Source organism: Oncorhynchus kisutch, linkage group LG5 (assembly GCF_002021735.2).
Source record: "Oncorhynchus kisutch isolate 150728-3 linkage group LG5, Okis_V2, whole genome shotgun sequence".
Lineage (NCBI taxonomy): Eukaryota > Metazoa > Chordata > Actinopteri > Salmoniformes > Salmonidae > Oncorhynchus > Oncorhynchus kisutch.
Window position 1 is genome coordinate 3,858,519 of NC_034178.2, and position 26,679 is coordinate 3,885,197.

Below are 26,679 nucleotides of genomic sequence, written 5' to 3' on the forward strand. Positions count from 1 at the left end.
TAATCATTACATCATTGGCAAAGTGGGCAAACTTAGGTAGGAAATGCCAACAACGAACAGTGAGCCATCATAATCATGCATAAAAATAAATAAAAAATAAAAACATAATGAAAGAAAAGCATTGGAAGTTTGAATTTTGTAAATATATATATTTTTATTGATCAATAATGACAAACCTCATGGTATTGACAACTTCGGTGGAAAGCTACTGAGGATGGTAGCGGACTCTATAGCCACTCCTATCTGTCACATCTTTAATCTGAGCCTAGAGGAAAGTCTCCGTTCTCAGGCCTGGAGGGAAACAAAATAATTCCGCTACCCAACAGTGGTAAAGCGGTCTTTACTTGTTCAAAGAGCAGACCTATAAGCTTGCTGCCAGCTCTTAGCAAACTGTTGGAAAAAAATTGTGTTTTGACCAAAAACAATGCTATTTCTCTGTAAACAAAATAACAGACTTTCAGCATGCTTATAGAGAAGGAAACTCAACATGTACTGCACTGACAAATGATAATATGAAGATTCTGGGAGCTGTACTGTTAGATTTCAGTGCTGCCTTTGATATTATTGACCATAAACTGTTGTTGCACCTCAGCTCAGCTTTCAACCTCTTCTCTAAATCCCTGATATGGCAAGCTAATATAAAACAATGCTTTTCTTTAATGGAAGCTTCTCTAATGTCAAACATGTAAAGTGTGGTGTACCGCAGGGCAGCTCTCTAGGCCCTCTTTTTTTGAAAATCCCAAATTGTTTGCATAGTTAATTTACACAAGCTCTGACACACACTTATCCCACCAGACATGCCACCAGGGGTCTTTTCACTGTCCCCAAATCCAAGAAAACGTACAGTGTTATATATAGCCATTATTGCATGGAACTCCATGCCATCTCATATTGCTCAAATAAACAGCAAACCCGTTTAAGAAAAAAAATAGACAAAGCAACACCTCACAGCACAACGCCTCTCCCCTATTTGACCTAGATAGTTTGTGTATGCATTGATATGAAGGCTACGGACTTTAAAAAAAAAAGTAGTTCTGTCCTTGAGCTGTTCTTGACATAATACAGAATATTAATAGACATGTTTCAAGTTGTGTGGCCCCCAGGAAGATTAGCTGCTGCTTTTGCAACAGCTAATGGGGATGCTAATGAAATCCCAAAATACCACTGCGGTCCAACTCATCCCAAACCATCTCAATTGGGTTGAGGTCAGGTGATTATGGAGGCCAGGTCATCTGATGCAGCACTCCATCATTCTCCTTCTTGGTTAAATATCCCTTACACAGCCTGGAGGTGTGTTGGGTCATTGTCCTGTTGAAAAACAAATGATAGTCCCACTAAGTGCAAACCAGATGGGATGGCATATTGCTGCAGAATGCTGTTGTAGCCATGCTTGTTAAGTGTCACCAGAAAAGCACCCCCACACCATCACACCTTCTCCTCCGTGATTCATGGTGGGAGCCACACATGCGGAGATCATCCGTTCACCTACTCTGCGTCTCACAAAGTCAGAGCGGTGGGAACCAAAAATCTCAAAAGTTGGACTCCGACCAAAGGACAGATTTCCACTGGTCTAATTTCCATTGCTCGTGTTTCTTGGCCCAAGCAAGTCTCTTATTGGTGTCCTTTAGCAGTGGTTTCTTTGCAGAAATCCAACCATAAAGGCCTGATTCACGCAGTCTCCTCTGAACAGTTGATGTTGAGATGTGTCTGCTACTTGAACTCTGAAGCATTTATTTGGGCTGCAATCTGAATTGCAGTTAACTCTAATGAACTTGTCCTCTGCAGCAGAGGTAACTGTGGGTCTTCCTTTCCTGTGGCGGTCCTCATGAGAGCCAGTTTCATCATAGCGCTTGATGGTTTATGCGACTGTACTTGAAGAAACGTTCAAAGTTCTTGAAATGTTCCGAATTGACTGACCTTCATGTCTTAAAGTAAAGACTGACTGTCGTTTCTCGTTGCTTATTTGAGCTGTTCTTGCCATAATATGGACTTGGTCTTTTATCTATCTTCTGTATACCCACCCTACCTTGTTACAACACAACTGATTGGCTCAAACACATTAAGAAATTCCACAAATGAGCTTTTAACAAGGCACACATGTTAATTGAAAAGCATTCCAGGTGACTACCTCGGGAAGCTGGTTGAGAGAATGACAAGAGTGTGTTAGCTATGATCCCTTATTGATGCCACTTGTTAAATCCACTTCAATCAATATAGATGAAGGGGAGGAGACAGGTTAAAGAAGGATTTTTAAGCCTTTGGACAATTGAGACAGATTGTCTATGTTTGCCAATCAGAGGGTGAATGGGAAAGACAAAAGATTGAAGTGCCTTTGAACGGGGTATGGTAGTAGGTGCCAGGCACAGTGGTTTGTGTCAAGAACTGCAACGCTGCTGGGTTTTTCCACACAACAGTTTCCTGTGTGTTTCAAGAATATTCCACCACACAAAGGACATCCAGCTAACTTGACACAAATGTGGGAAGCATTGGCGTCAACATGGGCCAGCATCCCTATGGGAAGCTTTCGACACCTTGTAGAGTGCCCAGAAGAATTGCCCAGAAGAACTGAGGTGCAAGCCAATATTAGGAAGGTGTTCTTAATGTTTTGTGCACTCAGTGTATATCACACATTATAAACTGGATGGTTCAAGACCTGAATGCTGAAAACTGTGGTATACCACGGGTATGACAAAACATATTTTTACTGCTCTAATTATGTTGGTATCCAGTATATAATAGCAATAAGGCACCTCGGGGGTTTGTGGTATATGATCAATAAACCACGGCTAAGGGTTGTATCCAGGCACTCCACATTGCGTTTTGCATATGAACAGCTTTTAGCCGTGGTATATACCATACCCCCTCAAGCCTTATTGCTTAATTATACCATATAACAGTGTACCACAGGCATTTCTCCCCTTACTTGACATGGGGTGCATCTCAATAGTCTGAAGTATCTTCTAATCTTCTCTCGTTTATCTACATTGATGTGAAATAAACAAACAAAAGCCTGCATCCCCTGTGGGTGTCCCAGACCAGGACCGAAGAACATTAGTAGTGATGGAGGAGAGGAGACAAGGAGAAGAAGGCAATTGTATTGAGATACACCCACAGAAAGAAGAGTGCAGTCTTCCCATTGGGATCTCGCAGTGATTTATGAAAGGGCATAAGCAATACCCGCTTACGCTGAGTCAGGCTACACTCTGCACACCTCACTGCATTCAGCATGGTTGTCATGACAACAAAACAAAGGCAGCCAGACGACAGATAATAGGTGTGTGCGTTTCATCACTCAAGAGGATGTCTCAACAATGTGCGTCCGAGATACTGAGATAGCACTGGCCAAGAGTAGGCTAAGTTAGGCCAACTCCGTTTGAGATTTAGGACTCCAATGGTTTGCCATGTTGGCACCTAGCGTTCTAACACAGTTTACATTCTAGCAAGAATCTTACAACAGTATTGTCATGGAGTGTTTGACGCCAACATGAAGGATAACCTAGCTGCTGAAACAAACTCTCAGAGAGAGAGAGAGCAAGAGAGTGTGAGGGAGAGGGTGGGGGTGAGTATAACTTGTGACTGTTAATCCTTAGTGCTGAGCGTGACGGTATTACCTCCATTCCTCCCAGAACAGAACAGACAGACTGATGCCAGGAGCTTGTCACTTTGATCACAGTCCACAGCAGGAGACTAGTCAGTGGACTGCATCGCTCACAGCCTTGCACATCATGTAGAGCAGATGGGATTCCCTATTCCTGTTTTCTTCATGCAAAAGAATGTCTGTTCTACACTATCCATTTCTATCTGGATGTTTGGTATGCTTGCAGTCACCCCTGAAAAAGCCCCAGTGCACAACGCAGGACAGTGAACCCAAGAAAATCATTTTCCTATCCCACTCACTGACTACAAGCTAGAAAGGAGCCCCCTCTCTACCCGACCCCGCTCTCCCCACCCAGACCTGTTCAAAAAACTGCATTTCCCATGAAGCTGTGAGGTAAACACAGTATAAGTAGTATCTTTGTCTCTGTATTGTTGGAGAAGGACCCATAAGTAAGCATTTCACTGTTACACCTGTTGTTTACGAAGCATATGATAAACAACATTTGATTTGATTAATGCAACTTTAATAACAACCCATCAATCAGAATTAAACAAGAATGAGGCTAAATGTCTCTGGACAGGCAACTGCATGAGTCCATAATGGAATGGATAATCCTGATTCAGACACGCCACAACATGCTCAACCAGGAAATAAAAGGCTGCTAGCCTACTTTATAAACATACCACGAAGCCTACGGATATGAGGAGCGATTGGATGAAACCAAGGGGCCTGGATGTAGCCTAGGCCCAGTTGAACACAATTCACAGACTTGGGTTCATTATCGGACATCTAGTAACAGACTAGGGGCCTACAGTATGTAATATTTGACAAATAAACTGATTTTCCCTGGATGTGTGTTTTGTTCTATATTTATATTTGATTTATTTTTAATCCCAGCCCCTGTGCCCGCAGGAGGCCTTTTGGTAGGCCGTCATTGTAAATAAGAATTTGTTCTTAACTGACTCGCCTAGCTAAATAAAGGTTAAATAAATATATTTTTTTTAAAAAGGAGGAATGCTTTCAGCCTTTCCTAAAGGGAGTGGTTGTATTTCTTGTCATGGGCCTAGAACAGCAAGGTTGTTGTCCTGTACTGACACTAGAGCTGGGACGATAAACTGAAAATGATCGACATTGACCACTTATCGTGAACATTTTGCTGATATCGGTCATTACATAAATAACCTATAGGGTGCTACTAGAGAAATGTGAATTATGAAAATTATATACGTTTGTTAATATGGGTTATTGTTTATAGGACAAATGATAGCTACAACATTCAAAGTAGTTGTAGTAGTTTTAAGGGTAATAAAAAATTATAACTGTGGTACACATTAAATGTTATAAACGTATCGTTAAATGTATTGTTATCGTGATAATTCAATGAATTTAGCTTGATATGGATTTTTGGCAATATCGCCCAGCGCTAACCGACACCCTGGTATCCCATAGCATATTACATTAACCTCATCTAACCGACACCCTGGTATGACAATTAAATAAACTAACCTCATCTAACCAACACCCTGGTATTACAATAGGCATATTAAATAAACTAACCTCATCTAACCGACACCCTGGTATGACAATTAAATAAACTTACATCATCTAACCAACACCCTGGTACTACAATTAAATAAACTAACCTCATCTAACCAACACCCTGGTATTACAATAGGCATATTAAATAAACTAACCTCATCTAACCGACACCATGGTATTACAATAGGCATATTAAATAAACTAACCTCATCTAACCGACACCCTGGTATTACAATTAAATAAACTTACATCATCTAACCGACACCCTGGTATGACAATTAAATAAACTTACATCATCTAACCGATACCCTGGTATTACAATAGGCATATTAAATAAACTAACCGACACCCTGGTATTACAATAGGCATATTAATAAACTAACCGGCACCCTGGTATTACAATAGGCATATTGAATAAACTAACCTCATCTAACTGACACCCTGGTATTACAATAGGCATATTAAATAAACTAACTGACACCCTGGTATTACAATAGACATATTAAATCAACTAACCCGACACCCTGGTATTACAATAGGCATATTAAATACACTAACTGACACCCTGGTATTACAATAGGCATATTAAATAAACTAACCCGACACCCTGGTATTACAATAGGCATATTAAATAAGCTAACCTCATCTAACCGACACCCTGGTATTACAATAGGCATATTAAATAAGCTAACCTCATCTAACCGACACCCTGGTATTACAATAGGCATATTAAATAAACTAACCTCATCTAACTGACACCCTGGTATTACAATAGGCATATTAAATAAACTAACTGACACCCTGGTATTACAATAGGCATATTAAATAACTAACCCGACACCCTGGTATTACAATAGGCATATTAAATAAACTAACTGACACCCTGGTATTACAATAGGCATATTAAATAAACTAACTGACACCCTGGTATTACAATAGGGATATTAAATAACTAACCCGACACCCTGGTATTACAATAGGCATATTAAATAAACTAACTGACACCCTGGTATTACAATAGGCATATTAAATAAACTAACTGACACCCTGGTATTACAATAGGCATATTAAATAAACTAACCGACACCCTGGTATTACAATAGGCATATTAAATAAACTAACCGACACCCTGGTATTACAATAGGCATATTAAATAAACTAACCGACACCCTGGTATTACAATAGGCATATTAAATAAACTAACCTCATCTAACCGACACCCTGGTATTACAATAGGCATATTAAATAAACTAACCGACACCCTGGTATTACAATAGGCATATTAAATAAACTAACCGACACCCTGGTATTACAATAGGCATATTAATAAACTAACCTCATCTAACCGACACCCTGGTATTACAATAGGCATATTAAATAAACTAACCTCATCTAACCGACACCCTGGTATTACAATAGGCATATTAAATAAACTAACCTCATCTAACCGACACCCTGGTATTACAATAGGCATATTAAATAAACTAACCTCATCTAACCGACACCCTTGTATTACAATAGGCATATTAATAAACTAACCTCATCTAACCGACACCCTGGTATTACAATAGGCATATTAAATAAACTAACCGACACCCTGGTATTACAATAGGCATATTAAATAAACTAACCGACACCCTGGTATTACAATAGGCATATTAATAAACTAACCGACACCCTGGTATTACAATAGGCATATTAATAAACTAACTGACACCCTGGTATTACAATAGACATATTAATAAACTAACCGACACCCTGGTATTACAATAGGCATATTAAATAAACTAACCTCAGCTAACCGACACCCTGGTACTACAATAGGCATATTAATAAACTAACCGACACCCTGGTATTACAATAGGCATATTAAATAAACTAACCTCATCTAACCGACACCATGGTATTACAATAGGCATATTAAATAAACTAACCTCATCTAACCGACACCCTGGTATTACAATTAAATAAACTTACATCATCTAACCGACACCCTGGTATGACAATTAAATAAACTTACATCATCTAACCGACACCCTGGTATGACAATTAAATAAACTAACCTCATCTAACCGATACCCTGGTATTACAATAGGCATATTAAATAAACTAACCGACACCCTGGTATTACAATAGGCATATTAATAAACTAACCGGCACCCTGGTATTACAATAGGCATATTGAATAAACTAACCTCATCTAACTGACACCCTGGTATTACAATAGGCATATTAAATAAACTAACTGACACCCTGGTATTACAATAGACATATTAAATAAACTAACCCGACACCCTGGTATTACAATAGGCATATTAAATACACTAACTGACACCCTGGTATTACAATAGGCATATTAAATAAACTAACCCGACACCCTGGTATTACAATAGGCATATTAAATAAGCTAACCTCATCTAACCGACACCCTGGTATTACAATAGGCATATTAAATAAGCTAACCTCATCTAACCGACACCCTGGTATTACAATAGGCATATTAAATAAGCTAACCTCATCTAACCGACACCCTGGTATTACAATAGGCATATTAAATAAGCTAACCTCATCTAACCGACACCCTGGTATTACAATAGGCATATTAAATAAGCTAACCTCATCTAACCGACACCCTGGTATTACAATAGGCATATTAATAAACTAACCGACACCCTGGTATTACAATAGGCATATTAAATAAACTAACCTCATCTAACCGACACCCTGGTATTACAATAGGCATATTAAATAAACTAACCTCATCTAACCGACACCCTGGTATTACAATAGGCATATTAAATAAACTAACCTCATCTAACAATACCCTGGTATTACAATAGGCATATGAATAAACTAACTGACACCCTGGTATTACAATAGGCATATTAAATAAACTAACTGACACCCTGGTATTACAATAGGCATATTAAATAACTAACCCGACACCCTGGTATTACAATAGGCATATTAAATAAACTAACTGACACCCTGGTATTACAATAGGCATATTAAATAAACTAACTGACACCCTGGTATTACAATAGGGATATTAAATAACTAACCCGACACCCTGGTATTACAATAGGCATATTAAATAAACTAACTGACACCCTGGTATTACAATAGGCATATTAAATAAACTAACTGACACCCTGGTATTACAATAGGCATATTAAATAACTAACCCGACACCCTGGTATTACAATAGGCATATTAAATAAACTAACTGACACCCTGGTATTACAATAGGCATATTAAATAAACTAACCGACACCCTGGTATTACAATAGGCATATTAAATAAACTAACCGACACCCTGGTATTACAATAGGCATATTAAATAAACTAACCTCATCTAACCGACACCCTGGTATTACAATAGGCATATTAAATAAACTAACCTCATCTAACCGACACCCTGGTATTACAATAGGCATATTAAATAAACTAACCTCATCTAACCGACACCCTGGTATTACAATAGGCATATTAATAAACTAACCTCATCTAACCGACACCCTGGTATTACAATAGGCATATTAATAAACTAACCGACACCCTGGTATTACAATAGGCATATTAATAAACTAACTGACACCCTGGTATTACAATAGACATATTAATAAACTAACCGACACCCTGGTATTACAATAGGCATATTAAATAAACTAACCGACACCCTGGTATTACAATAGGCATATTAAATAAACTAACCTCATCTAACCGACACCCTGGTACTACAATAGGCATATTAATAAACTAACCGACACCCTGGTATTACAATAGGCATATTAAATAAACTAACCTCAGCTAACCGACACCCTGGTACTACAATAGGCATATTAATAAACTAACCGACACCCTGGTATTACAATAGGCATATTAAATAAACTAACCTCATCTAACCGACACCCTGGTACTACAATAGGCATATTAAATAAACTAACCTCATCTAACCGACACCATGGTATTACAATAGGCATATTAATAAACTAACCGACACCCTGGTATTACAATAGGCATATTAATAAACTAACCGACACCCTGGTATTACAATAGGCATTTAAATAAACTAACCTCATCTAACCGACACCCTGGTATTACAATAGGCATATTAATAAACTAACCGACACCCTGGTATTACAATAGGCATATTAAATAAACTAACCTCATCTAACCGACACCCTGGTATTACAATAGGCATATTAAATAAACTAACCGACACCCTGGTATTACAATAGGCATATTAAATAAACTAACCGACACCCTGGTATTACAATAGGCATATTAAATAAACTAACCTCATCTAACCAACACCCTGGTATTACAATAGGCATATTAAATAAACTAACTGACACCCTGGTATTACAATAGGCATATTAATAAACTAACCGACACCCTGGTATTACAATAGGCATATTAATAAACTAACCGACACCCTGGTATTACAATAGGCATATTAAATAAACTAACCGACACCCTGGTATTACAATAGGCATATTAAATAAACAAACCTCATCTAACCGACACCCTGGTATTACAATAGGCATATTAATAAACTAACCGACACCCTGGTATTACAATAGACATATTAAATAAACTAACCTCATCTAACCGACACCCTGGTACTACAATAGGCATATTAATAAACTAACCGACACCCTGGTATTACAATAGGCATATTAAATAAACTAACCTCATCTAACTGACACCCTGGTACTACAATAGGCATATTAAATAAACTAACCTCTTCTAACCGACACCCTGGTACTACAATAGGCATATTAATAAACTAACCGACACCCTGGTATTACAATAGGCATATTAAATAAACTAACCTCATCTAACCGACACCCTGGTACTACAATAGGCATATTAAATAAACTAACCTCATCTAACCGACACCATGGTATTACAATAGGCATATTAAATAAACTAACCGACACCCTGGTATTACAATAGGCATATTAAATAAACTAACCTCATCTAACCGACACCCTGGTATTACAATAGGCATATTAATAAACTAACCTCATCTAACCGACACCCTGGTATTACAATAGGCATATTAATAAACTAACCGACACCCTGGTATTACAATAGGCATTTAAATAAACTAACCTCATCTAACCGACACCCTGGTATTACAATAGGCATATTAATAAACTAACTTCATCTAACCGACACCCTGGTATTACAATAGGCATATTAATAAACTAACCGACACCCTGGTATTACAATAGGCATTTAAATAAACTAACCTCATCTAACCGACACCCTGGTATTACAATAGGCATATTAATAAACTAACCGACACCCTGGTATTACAATAGGCATATTAAATAAACTAACCGACACCCTGGTATTACAATAGGCATATTAAATAAACTAACCGACACCCTGGTATTACAATAGGCATATTAAATAAACTAACCGACACCCTGGTATTACAATAGGCATATTAAATAAACTAACCTCATCTAACCGACACCCTGGTATTACAATAGGCATATTAATAAACTAACCGACACCCTGGTATTACAATAGGCATATTAAATAAACTAACCTCATCTAACCGACACCCTGGTATTACAATAGGCATATTAATATACTAACCTCATCTAACCGACACCCTGGTATTACAATAGGCATATTAAATAAACTAACCCGACGCCCTGGTATTACAATAGGCATATTAATAAACTAACCGACACCCTGGTATTACAATAGGCATATTAAATAAACTAACCGGCACCCTGGTATTACAATAGGCATATTAAATAAACTAACCTCATCTAACCGACACCCTGGTATTACAATAGGCATATTAATAAACTAACCTCATCTAACCGACACCCTGGTATTACAATAGGCATATTAATAAACTAACCGACACCCTGGTATTACAATAGGCATATTAAATAAACTAACCTCATCTAACCGACACCCTGGTACTACAATAGGCATATTAATAAACTAACCGACACCCTGGTATTACAATAGGCATATTAAATAAACTAACCTCATCTAACTGACACCCTGGTACTACAATAGGCATATTAAATAAACTAACCTCTTCTAACCGACACCCTGGTACTACAATAGGCATATTAATAAACTAACCGACACCCTGGTATTACAATAGGCATATTAAATAAACTAACCTCATCTAACTGACACCCTGGTACTACAATAGGCATATTAAATAAACTAACCTCTTCTAACCGACACCCTGGTACTACAATAGGCATATTAATAAACTAACCGACACCCTGGTATTACAATAGGCATATTAAATAAACTAACCTCATCTAACCGACACCCTGGTACTACAATAGGCATATTAAATAAACTAACCTCATCTAACCGACACCATGGTATTACAATAGGCATATTAAATAAACTAACCGACACCCTGGTATTACAATAGGCATATTAAATAAACTAACCTCATCTAACCGACACCCTGGTATTACAATAGGCATATTAATAAACTAACCTCATCTAACCGACACCCTGGTATTACAATAGGCATATTAATAAACTAACCGACACCCTGGTATTACAATAGGCATTTAAATAAACTAACCTCATCTAACCGACACCCTGGTATTACAATAGGCATATTAAATAAACTAACCGACACCCTGGTATTACAATAGGCATATTAAATAAACTAACCGACACCCTGGTATTACAATAGGCATATTAAATAAACTAACCTCATCTAACCAACACCCTGGTATTACAATAGGCATATTAATAAACTAACCTCATCTAACCAACACCCTGGTATTACAATAGGCATATTAAATAAACTAACCTCATCTAACCAACACCCTGGTATTACAATAGGCATATTAAATAAACTAACTGACACCCTGGTATTACAATAGGCATATTAATAAACTAACCGACACCCTGGTATTACAATAGGCATATTAATAAACTAACCGACACCCTGGTATTACAATAGGCATATTAAATAAACTAACCGACACCCTGGTATTACAATAGGCATATTAAATAAACAAACCTCATCTAACCGACACCCTGGTATTACAATAGGCATATTAATAAACTAACCGACACCCTGGTATTACAATAGACATATTAAATAAACTAACCTCATCTAACCGACACCCTGGTACTACAATAGGCATATTAATAAACTAACCGACACCCTGGTATTACAATAGGCATATTAAATAAACTAACCTCATCTAACTGACACCCTGGTACTACAATAGGCATATTAAATAAACTAACCTCTTCTAACCGACACCCTGGTACTACAATAGGCATATTAATAAACTAACCGACACCCTGGTATTACAATAGGCATATTAAATAAACTAACCTCATCTAACCGACACCCTGGTACTACAATAGGCATATTAAATAAACTAACCTCATCTAACCGACACCATGGTATTACAATAGGCATATTAAATAAACTAACCGACACCCTGGTATTACAATAGGCATATTAAATAAACTAACCTCATCTAACCGACACCCTGGTATTACAATAGGCATATTAATAAACTAACCTCATCTAACCGACACCCTGGTATTACAATAGGCATATTAATAAACTAACCGACACCCTGGTATTACAATAGGCATTTAAATAAACTAACCTCATCTAACCGACACCCTGGTATTACAATAGGCATATTAATAAACTAACCGACACCCTGGTATTACAATAGGCATATTAAATAAACTAACCGACACCCTGGTATTACAATAGGCATATTAAATAAACTAACCGACACCCTGGTATTACAATAGGCATATTAAATAAACTAACCGACACCCTGGTATTACAATAGGCATATTAAATAAACTAACCTCATCTAACCGACACCCTGGTATTACAATAGGCATATTAATAAACTAACCGACACCCTGGTATTACAATAGGCATATTAAATAAACTAACCTCATCTAACCGACACCCTGGTATTACAATAGGCATATTAATATACTAACCTCATCTAACCGACACCCTGGTATTACAATAGGCATATTAAATAAACTAACCCGACGCCCTGGTATTACAATAGGCATATTAATAAACTAACCGACACCCTGGTATTACAATAGGCATATTAATAAACTAACCGACACCCTGGTATTACAATAGGCATATTAAATAAACTAACCTCATCTAACCGACACCCTGGTACTACAATAGGCATATTAATAAACTAACCGACACCCTGGTATTACAATAGGCATATTAAATAAACTAACCTCATCTAACTGACACCCTGGTACTACAATAGGCATATTAAATAAACTAACCTCTTCTAACCGACACCCTGGTACTACAATAGGCATATTAATAAACTAACCGACACCCTGGTATTACAATAGGCATATTAAATAAACTAACCTCATCTAACTGACACCCTGGTACTACAATAGGCATATTAAATAAACTAACCTCTTCTAACCGACACCCTGGTACTACAATAGGCATATTAATAAACTAACCGACACCCTGGTATTACAATAGGCATATTAAATAAACTAACCTCATCTAACCGACACCCTGGTACTACAATAGGCATATTAAATAAACTAACCTCATCTAACCGACACCATGGTATTACAATAGGCATATTAAATAAACTAACCGACACCCTGGTATTACAATAGGCATATTAAATAAACTAACCTCATCTAACCGACACCCTGGTATTACAATAGGCATATTAATAAACTAACCTCATCTAACCGACACCATGGTATTACAATAGGCATATTAATAAACTAACCGACACCCTGGTATTACAATAGGCATTTAAATAAACTAACCTCATCTAACCGACACCCTGGTATTACAATAGGCATATTAATAAACTAACCGACACCCTGGTATTACAATAGGCATATTAAATAAACTAACCGACACCCTGGTATTACAATAGGCATATTAAATAAACTAACCTCATCTAACCGACACCCTGGTATTACAATAGGCATATTAATAATCTAACCGACACCCTGGTACTACAATAGGCATATTAAATAAACTAACCTCATCTAACCGACACCATGGTATTACAATAGGCATATTAAATAAACTAACCGACACCCTGGTATTACAATAGGCATATTAAATAAACTAACCTCATCTAACCGACACCCTGGTATTACAATAGGCATATTAATAAACTAACCTCATCTAACCGACACCCTGGTATTACAATAGGCATATTAATAAACTAACCGACACCCTGGTATTACAATAGGCATTTAAATAAACTAACCTCATCTAACCGACACCCTGGTATTACAATAGGCATATTAATAAACTAACCTCATCTAACCGACACCCTGGTATTACAATAGGCATATTAATAAACTAACCGACACCCTGGTATTACAATAGGCATATTAAATAAACTAACCGACACCCTGGTATTACAATAGGCATATTAAATAAACTAACCGACACCCTGGTATTACAATAGGCATATTAAATAAACTAACCTCATCTAACCGACACCCTGGTATTACAATAGGCATATTAATAAACTAACCGACACCCTGGTATTACAATAGGCATATTAAATAAACTAACCTCATCTAACCGACACCCTGGTATTACAATAGGCATATTAATATACTAACCTCATCTAACCGACACCCTGGTATTACAATAGGCATATTAAATAAACTAACCCGACGCCCTGGTATTACAATAGGCATATTAATAAACTAACCGACACCCTGGTATTACAATAGGCATATTAATAAACTAACCGACACCCTGGTATTACAATAGGCATATTAAATAAACTAACCTCATCTAACCGACACCCTGGTACTACAATAGGCATATTAATAAACTAACCGACACCCTGGTATTACAATAGGCATATTAAATAAACTAACCTCATCTAACCGACACCCTGGTACTACAATAGGCATATTAAATAAACTAACCTCATCTAACCGACACCATGGTATTACAATAGGCATATTAAATAAACTAACCGACACCCTGGTATTACAATAGGCATATTAAATAAACTAACCTCATCTAACCGACACCCTGGTATTACAATAGGCATATTAATAAACTAACCGACACCCTGGTATTACAATAGGCATTTAAATAAACTAACCTCATCTAACCGACACCCTGGTATTACAATAGGCATATTAATAAACTAACCGACACCCTGGTATTACAATAGGCATATTAATAAACTAACCGACACCCTGGTATTACAATAGGCATTTAAATAAACTAACCTCATCTAACCGACACCCTGGTATTACAATAGGCATATTAATAAACTAACCGACACCCTGGTATTACAATAGGCATATTAAATAAACTAACCGACACCCTGGTATTACAATAGGCATATTAAATAAACTAACCGACACCCTGGTATTACAATAGGCATATTAAATAAACTAACCTCATCTAACCGACACCCTGGTATTACAATAGGCATATTAATAAACTAACCGACACCCTGGTATTACAATAGGCATATTAAATAAACTAACCTCATCTAACCGACACCCTGGTACTACAATAGGCATATTAATATACTAACCTCATCTAACCGACACCCTGGTATTACAATAGGTATATTAATAAACTAACCTCATCTTACCGACACCCTGGTATTACAATAGGCATATGAATAAACTAACTGACACCCTGGTATTACAATAGGCATATTAAATAAACTAACCTCATCTAACCGACACCCTGGTACTACAATAGGCATATTAAATAAACTAACCCGACGCCCTGGTATTACAATAGGCATATTAATAAACTAACCTCATCTAACCGACACCCTGGTATTACAATAGGCATATTAAATAAACTAACCTCATCTAACCGACACCCTGGTATTACAATAGGCATATTAATAAACTAACCTCATCTAACCGACACCCTGGTATTACAATAGGCATATTAATAAACTAACCTCATCTAACCGACACCCTGGTATTACAATAGGCATATTAATAAACTAACCTCATCTAACCGACACCCTGGTATTACAATAGGCATATTAATAAACTAACCTCATCTAACCGACACCCTGGTATTACAATAGGCATATTAATAAACTAACCTCATCTAACCGACACCCTGGTATTACAATAGGCATATTAATAAACTAACCTCATCTAACCGACACCCTGGTATTACAATAGGCATATTAAATAAACTAACCTCATCTAACCGACACCCTGGTATTACAATAGGCATATTAATAAACTAACCTCATCTAACCGACACCCTGGTATTACAATAGGCATATTAAATAAACTAACCTCATCTAACCGACACCCTGGTATTACAATAGGCATATTAATAAACTAACCGGCACCCTGGTATTACAATAGGCATATTAATAAACTAACTGACACCCTGGTATTACAATAGGCATATTAAATAAACTAACTGACACCCTGGTATTACAATAGGCATATTAATAAACTGACCTCATCTAACCGACACCCTGGTACTACAATAGGCATATTAAATAAACTAACCCGACGCCCTGGTATTACAATAGGCATATTAATAAACTAACCGACACCCTGGTATTACAATAGGCATATTAATAAACTAACTGACACCCTGGTATTACAATAGGCATATTAATAAACTAACCTCATCTAACCGACACCCTGGTATTACAATAGGCATATTAATAAACTAACCGACACCCTGGTATTACAATAGGCATATTAAATAAACTAACCGACACCCTGGTATTACAATAGGCATATTAATAAACTGACACCCTGGTATTACAATAGGCATATTAATAAACTAACCGACACCCTGGTATTACAATAGGCATATTAAATAAACTAACCTCATCTAACCGACACCCTGGTACTACAATAGGCATATTAATAAACTAACCGACACCCTGGTATTACAATAGGCATATTAATAAACTGACACCCTGGTATTACAATAGGCATATTAATAAACTAACCGACACCCTGGTATTACAATAGGCATATTAATAAACTGACACCCTGGTATTACAATAGGCATATTAATAAACTAACCGACACCCTGGTATTACAATAGGCATATTAATAAACTAACCGACACCCTGGTATTACAATAGGCATATTAAATAAACTAACCTCATCTAACCGACACCCTGGTACTACAATAGGCATATTAAATAAACTAACCTCATCTAACCGACACCATGGTATTACAATAGGCATATTAAATAAACTAACCGACACCCTGGTATTACAATAGGCATATTAATATACTAACCTCATCTAACCGACACCCTGGTATTACAATAGGCATATTAAATAAACTAACCCGACGCCCTGGTATTACAATAGGCATATTAATAAACTAACCGACACCCTGGTATTACAATAGGCATATTAATAAACTAACCGACACCCTGGTATTACAATAGGCATATTAAATAAACTAACCTCATCTAACCGACACCCTGGTACTACAATAGGCATATTAATAAACTAACCGACACCCTGGTATTACAATAGGCATATTAAATAAACTAACCTCATCTAACCGACACCCTGGTACTACAATAGGCATATTAAATAAACTAACCTCATCTAACCGACACCATGGTATTACAATAGGCATATTAAATAAACTAACCGACACCCTGGTATTACAATAGGCATATTAAATAAACTAACCTCATCTAACCGACACCCTGGTATTACAATAGGCATATTAATAAACTAACCTCATCTAACCGACACCCTGGTATTACAATAGGCATATTAATAAACTAACCGACACCCTGGTATTACAATAGGCATTTAAATAAACTAACCTCATCTAACCGACACCCTGGTATTACAATAGGCATATTAATAAACTAACCGACACCCTGGTATTACAATAGGCATATTAAATAAACTAACCGACACCCTGGTATTACAATAGGCATATTAAATAAACTAACCGACACCCTGGTATTACAATAGGCATATTAAATAAACTAACCTCATCTAACCGACACCCTGGTATTACAATAGGCATATTAATAAACTAACCGACACCCTGGTATTACAATAGGCATATTAAATAAACTAACCTCATCTAACCGACACCCTGGTATTACAATAGGCATATGAATAAACTAACCGACACCCTGGTATTACAATAGGCATATTAATAAACTAACCGACACCCTGGTATTACAATAGGCATATTAATAAACTAACCTCATCTAACCGACACCCTGGTATTACAATAGGCATATTAATAAACTAACCTCATCTAACCGACACCCTGGTATTACAATAGGCATATTAATAAACTAACCTCATCTAACCGACACCCTGGTATTACAATAGGCATATTAAATAAACTAACCTCATCTAACCGACACCCTGGTATTACAATAGGCATATTAATAAACTAACCGACACCCTGGTATTACAATAGGCATATTAAATAAACTAACCTCATCTAACCGACACCCTGGTATTACAATAGGCATATTAATAAACTAACCGACACCCTGGTATTACAATAGGCATATTAATATACTAACCTCATCTAACCGACACCCTGGTATTACAATAGGTATATTAATAAACTAACCTCATCTTACCGACACCCTGGTATTACAATAGGCATATGAATAAACTAACTGACACCCTGGTATTACAATAGGCATATTAAATAAACTAACCTCATCTAACCGACACCCTGGTACTACAATAGGCATATTAAATAAACTAACCCGACGCCCTGGTATTACAATAGGCATATTAATAAACTAACCGACACCCTGGTATTACAATAGGCATATTAATAAACTAACCGGCACCCTGGTATTACAATAGGCATATTAATAAACTAACTGACACCCTGGTATTACAATAGGCATATTAAATAAACTAACTGACACCCTGGTATTACAATAGGCATATTAATAAACTGACCTCATCTAACCGACACCCTGGTACTACAATAGGCATATTAAATAAACTAACCGGCACCCTGGTATTACAATAGGCATATTAATAAACTAACTGACACCCTGGTATTACAATAGGCATATTAATAAACTAACTGACACCCTGGTATTACAATAGGCATATTAATAAACTGACCTCATCTAACCGACACCCTGGTACTACAATAGGCATATTAAATAAACTAACCCGACGCCCTGGTATTACAATAGGCATATTAATAAACTAACCGACACCCTGGTATTACAATAGGCATATTAATAAACTAACCGGCACCCTGGTATTACAATAGGCATATTAAATAAACTAACCGACACCCTGGTATTACAATAGGCATATTAATAAACTGACACCCTGGTATTACAATAGGCATATTAATAAACTAACCGACACCCTGGTATTACAATAGGCATATTAAATAAACTAACCTCATCTAACCGACACCCTGGTATTACAATAGGCATATTAATAAACTAACCGACACCATGGTATTACAATAGGCATATTAATAAACTAACCGACACCCTGGTATTACAATAGGCATATTAAATAAACTAACTGACACCCTGGTATTACAATAGGCATATTAATAAACTAACCGACACCCTGGTATTACAATAGGCATATTAATAAACTAACTGACACCCTGGTATTACAATAGGCATATTAATAAACTAACTGACACCCTGGTATTACAATAGGCATATTAATAAACTAACCTCATCTAACCGACACCCTGGTATTACAATAGGCATATTAATAAACTAACCGACACCCTGGTATTACAATAGGCATATTAAATAAACTAACCGACACCCTGGTATTACAATAGGCATATTAATAAACTGACACCCTGGTATTACAATAGGCATATTAATAAACTAACCGACACCCTGGTATTACAATAGGCATATTAAATAAACTAACCTCATCTAACCGACACCCTGGTACTACAATAGGCATATTAATAAACTAACCGACACCCTGGTATTACAATAGGCATATTAATAAACTGACACCCTGGTATTACAATAGGCATATTAATAAACTAACCGACACCCTGGTATTACAATAGGCATATTAATAAACTGACACCCTGGTATTACAATAGGCATATTAATAAACTAACCGACACCCTGGTATTACAATAGGCATATTAATAAACTAACCGACACCCTGGTATTACAATAGGCATATTAAATAAACTAACCTCATCTAACCGACACCCTGGTACTACAATAGGCATATTAAATAAACTAACCTCATCTAACCGACACCATGGTATTACAATAGGCATATTAAATAAACTAACCGACACCCTGGTATTACAATAGGCATATTAATATACTAACCTCATCTAACCGACACCCTGGTATTACAATAGGCATATTAAATAAACTAACCCGACGCCCTGGTATTACAATAGGCATATTAATAAACTAACCGACACCCTGGTATTACAATAGGCATATTAATAAACTAACCGACACCCTGGTATTACAATAGGCATATTAAATAAACTAACCTCATCTAACCGACACCCTGGTACTACAATAGGCATATTAATAAACTAACCGACACCCTGGTATTACAATAGGCATATTAAATAAACTAACCTCATCTAACCGACACCCTGGTACTACAATAGGCATATTAAATAAACTAACCTCATCTAACCGACACCATGGTATTACAATAGGCATATTAAATAAACTAACCGACACCCTGGTATTACAATAGGCATATTAAATAAACTAACCTCATCTAACCGACACCCTGGTATTACAATAGGCATATTAATAAACTAACCTCATCTAACCGACACCCTGGTATTACAATAGGCATATTAATAAACTAACCGACACCCTGGTATTACAATAGGCATTTAAATAAACTAACCTCATCTAACCGACACCCTGGTATTACAATAGGCATATTAATAAACTAACCGACACCCTGGTATTACAATAGGCATATTAAATAAACTAACCGACACCCTGGTATTACAATAGGCATATTAAATAAACTAACCGACACCCTGGTATTACAATAGGCATATTAAATAAACTAACCTCATCTAACCGACACCCTGGTATTACAATAGGCATATTAATAAACTAACCGACACCCTGGTATTACAATAGGCATATTAAATAAACTAACCTCATCTAACCGACACCCTGGTATTACAATAGGCATATGAATAAACTAACCGACACCCTGGTATTACAATAGGCATATTAATAAACTAACCGACACCCTGGTATTACAATAGGCATATTAATAAACTAACCTCATCTAACCGACACCCTGGTATTACAATAGGCATATTAATAAACTAACCTCATCTAACCGACACCCTGGTATTACAATAGGCATATTAATAAACTAACCTCATCTAACCGACACCCTGGTATTACAATAGGCATATTAAATAAACTAACCTCATCTAACCGACACCCTGGTATTACAATAGGCATATTAATAAACTAACCGACACCCTGGTATTACAATAGGCATATTAAATAAACTAACCTCATCTAACCGACACCCTGGTATTACAATAGGCATATTAATAAACTAACCGACACCCTGGTATTACAATAGGCATATTAATATACTAACCTCATCTAACCGACACCCTGGTATTACAATAGGTATATTAATAAACTAACCTCATCTTACCGACACCCTGGTATTACAATAGGCATATGAATAAACTAACTGACACCCTGGTATTACAATAGGCATATTAAATAAACTAACCTCATCTAACCGACACCCTGGTACTACAATAGGCATATTAAATAAACTAACCCGACGCCCTGGTATTACAATAGGCATATTAATAAACTAACCGACACCCTGGTATTACAATAGGCATATTAATAAACTAACCGGCACCCTGGTATTACAATAGGCATATTAATAAACTAACTGACACCCTGGTATTACAATAGGCATATTAAATAAACTAACTGACACCCTGGTATTACAATAGGCATATTAAATAAACTAACTGACACCCTGGTATTACAATAGGCATATTAAATAAACTAACTGACACCCTGGTATTACAATAGGCATATTAATAAACTAACTGACACCCTGGTATTACAATAGGCATATTAAATAAACTAACCGGCACCCTGGTATTACAATAGGCATATTAATAAACTAACTGACACCCTGGTATTACAATAGGCATATTAATAAACTGACCTCATCTAACCGACACCCTGGTACTACAATAGGCATATTAAATAAACTAACCCGACGCCCTGGTATTACAATAGGCATATTAATAAACTAACCGACACCCTGGTATTACAATAGGCATATTAATAAACTAACCGGCACCCTGGTATTACAATAGGCATATTAAATAAACTAACCGACACCCTGGTATTACAATAGGCATATTAATAAACTAACCGGCACCCTGGTATTACAATAGGCATATTAATAAACTAACCGACACCCTGGTATTACAATAGGCATATTAATAAACTAACTGACACCCTGGTATTACAATAGGCATATTAAATAAACTAACCGGCACCCTGGTATTACAATAGGCATATTAATAAACTAACTGACACCCTGGTATTACAATAGGCATATTAATAAACTGACCTCATCTAACCGACACCCTGGTACTACAATAGGCATATTAAATAAACTAACCCGACGCCCTGGTATTACAATAGGCATATTAATAAACTAACCGACACCCTGGTATTACAATAGGCATATTAATAAACTAACCTCATCTAACCGACACCCTGGTATTACAATAGGCATATTAATAAACTAACCGGCACCCTGGTATTACAATAGGCATATTAATAAACTAACCGGCACCCTGGTATTACAATAGGCATATTAAATAAACTAACCGACACCCTGGTATTACAATAGGCATATTAATAAACTAACCGACGCCCTGGTATTACAATAGGCATATTAATAAACTAACCGGCACCCTGGTATTACAATAGGCATATTAAATAAACTAACCGACACCCTGGTATTACAATAGGCATATTAATAAACTAACCGACGCCCTGGTATTACAATAGGCATATTAAATAAACTAACCTCATCTAACCGACACCCTGGTACTACAATAGGCATATTAATAAACTAACCGACACCCTGGTATTACAATAGGCATATTAAATAAACTAACCGACACCCTGGTATTACAATAGGCATATTAATAAACTAACCGACGCCCTGGTATTACAATAGGCATATTAAATAAACTAACCGACACCCTGGTATTACAATAGGCATATTAATAAACTAACCGACACCCTGGTATTACAATAGGCATATTAAATAAACTAACCTCATCTAACCGACACCCTGGTATTACAATAGGCATATTAATAAACTAACCGACACCATGGTATTACAATAGGCATATTAATAAACTAACCGACACCCTGGTATTACAATAGGCATATTAAATAAACTAACCTCATCTAACCGACACCCTGGTATTACAATAGGCATATTAATAAACTAACCTCATCTAACCGACACCCTGGTATTACAATAAGCATATTAAATAAACTAACCTCATCTAACAATACCCTGGTATTACAATAGGCATATTAAATAAACTAACCTCATCTAACAATACCCTGGTATTACATAGCATATTACATTAACCTCATCTAACAATACCCTGGTATTACATAGCATATTACATTAACCTCATCTAACCGACACCCTGGTATTACATAGCATATTACATTAACCTCATCTAACCGACACCCTGGTATTACATAGCATATTAAATTAAACTCATCTCACCAAATATCTAGCATTGGTTGATTAGATGTGAAACTGGAAAATAGTTGATCTACAGCCAGATAGGTTAGCTGACAACGTCACGAAAATAATGCACTAACTCTTTTTGACTCTATGCATACAAGCTGGACTACCCACACAGACACTCCAACACATACACACTCACACCGTCGTCAAACACACACTCATTACATATAATCTATCCTGTTAACAAGTCACTTTACCCCTACCTATAAGTACATATCTACCTCGAATCCCTCGTACCCCTGCACATCGGCTCGGTACTGGTACCCCATGTATATAGCCAAGCCATCATTGCTCATTGTGGATGTATTCCTTTTTCTATTCTGCATTGTTGGGAAGGCGCCGTAAGCATTTCACTGTTCGTCTACACCTGTTGTTTACTATGCATGTGACAATAAAAATATAAGTTTACATGTAGCAGGAGAGAGGAGAGGTACTGCTCTTCACAGGGCCTGACATGATTCCATCTCCATCAGTCAAGATGGAGTCCAGTCCCAGAGCTCCATGAACAAACACACACAACCTCATCACAGACGCAAGGCAGAAAGAATACAGACGGAACAACTCAGAACTCTCAGACTGAATGCAAACGGAACCCAGACAAAACAAAGACTGATAGAACACTCCAATGGGTTGTTCTATTTCAGGAGATGTTCTGCAGCCATTTTGCCTGTTATCTTTATCATCAACCCACCATCATCATTCTGGCCTCTAATCACCCCTAACCACAGATAACCACCCCTAACCACAGATCACCCCTAACAACAGATCGGGTCAGATATTTTCCAACCCATAATGGTGAAGGCTATGATTGGCGGTAGGGTAATCTGGTCCTAGATCTGTGGTTAGAGCCAACACACAGTACATGGCGCTGCGGCTGAAATAAAACTCCCATAAGGCCTAGAGTTACCTAAAGGGGCACTGAGCATCATGACAGTCCCTGCACTGACTACATCACTGATGACATAAGCCTATGCAGCTTGTCAGACATGCCATAGGGTACTCTTTAAAAAAAATGGCAGTTGTTTATGCCTGGTCTAAGATTGTGAATGTTGGTAGCCAATCTGACACTTTCAAAACATACATTTACATCACACATCCTGTCTGATTTAAAAATATGAAGGCACAAATAATTATGCATTAAAGCTGGAGAACACCAAACTAGTCTGGCTGGATAAATACATAAATTAATGAATAATAACTAAACAAGGAGCCAAACTACAAATGTAACATGGTAGGTCAAGGTCCAATGTCTTTAAATTAAGTAATTATTTATAAGAAGAACATTTCGATGAAGTTGTTACTGTAGGCCTAATAGAGAATGACAGCTGGCGAGACAGAATAGCAGCCTATGCGACGGCCTCTCTCTGTCTTCACTGTTCATTGGTGTTCCTATCCTACTGCACGGAAAGCAAAGCTTTGCTAGCGCTAAAGCAAAACAAACCCTGTACAAACAAAGCCAGACTTGACACATTCGATGCGTGACATTACGCTTACGCACTCTTGTCCTGTGTGTTAAAGGACCATAAAACATGTTTAGGGAAGAGCGTTCCCGGATGAAGGCTTCACATGACATGTAGATTAATGTAGACACGCAGAAATAAAACAAATAAGACATGTGCGAATATGTCAACAATGGGATACACCCGTTTGGGCTTTTAAACTCCCTTTAAAGAATGGATGTCACATGCATAAATCGGACCGTTTTAGCAGCTAATGGTTTTACAGAGAAGCAGCTAAACAGATGGGCAATGGCTGCATTTAAGTAGCAAGATTGTTTCAAACTTGAATCGATTGAATACAATGTTAAGGGCAGCATCAATTTGAAACATTTGAACAATATTTGTGGGGTAAAATTGCCTAACTTTACCTAGCTAGCTATCTCGTAAGGATCTAATAAATTCCGAATACTTACGGTGCAAAAGTCTATTTAGTATTTTTTCTCTCGGATGTCTCTGCTGCTGTCTCGATTCTCAATGTAACCGAGCAGCTTTTTCTGGTCACGCCAGCGGTGTGTTGTATGCTGGGCAAAACGTCAGAGGAATATGTGTATGTGCGAATTAAAATGTACGGAATCTTTTAAGAAGGCAGTGCAGAATTCCATTTGGTCTGATTCGTTATGAGCCACAGTCCCGGGATAGGCGGCGCACACTGAATATTTATCTACCAGCCAATTGGTCCTTTCCCCTGTGACGTTGAGGGATTTTCATATCCGGATCACAATTGTTTTTTAGATTTCATGAATAATAGCAGCTATGCTCTAGAAAAACATGCTCGAACAATGTTTTGATTATGTCTGTGTTTTTTTGTGTACAAATGATTTATAAATGGGAAAAAGTCAATTTGACCCTTAAACCGGTGAAACAAGATGGCCCTACTGTAGGTCTATCAGTTCACAGCTCACAAAACAGTATTCACCAAACCTCCGTGATCGCTGGAAATCACGCTTCTAGAGCTGAGCAACTAGAGGTGAATAATAATCTTTTCTAGTAATATACACTCAATTAAATATTTCATAAAATATTTTTGGTAGAAGCCTAACTTGAGTTGTGCGTGGTGTTTTTATTTTGTGTGATGTCAAAATCACAAAAAGATTGAAAATATGAAACAATTTCAAATGTATAGATTTTCAAACATGTCTAGGCTGTGAGTGAAACTCGAAATTAAAATAAGACAGTTTGTTTTAAATCATTTAA

The 26,679-nt window shown here is 36.9% G+C and overlaps 1 protein-coding gene across 1 annotated transcript in view; it reads right to left on the reverse strand.

Moving 5' to 3' along the window:
* Positions 1-26,151, reverse strand: part of cab39l (calcium binding protein 39-like) — a 33,524-nt gene extending 7,373 nt beyond the window's left edge. Inside the window, exon 1 of the mRNA XM_031824142.1 lies at positions 25,899-26,151. The gene's annotated coding sequence lies outside the window, so the exon portion shown is untranslated. The remainder of the gene's footprint in view (positions 1-25,898) is intronic.
* Positions 26,152-26,679: the final 528 nt, after the last annotated feature.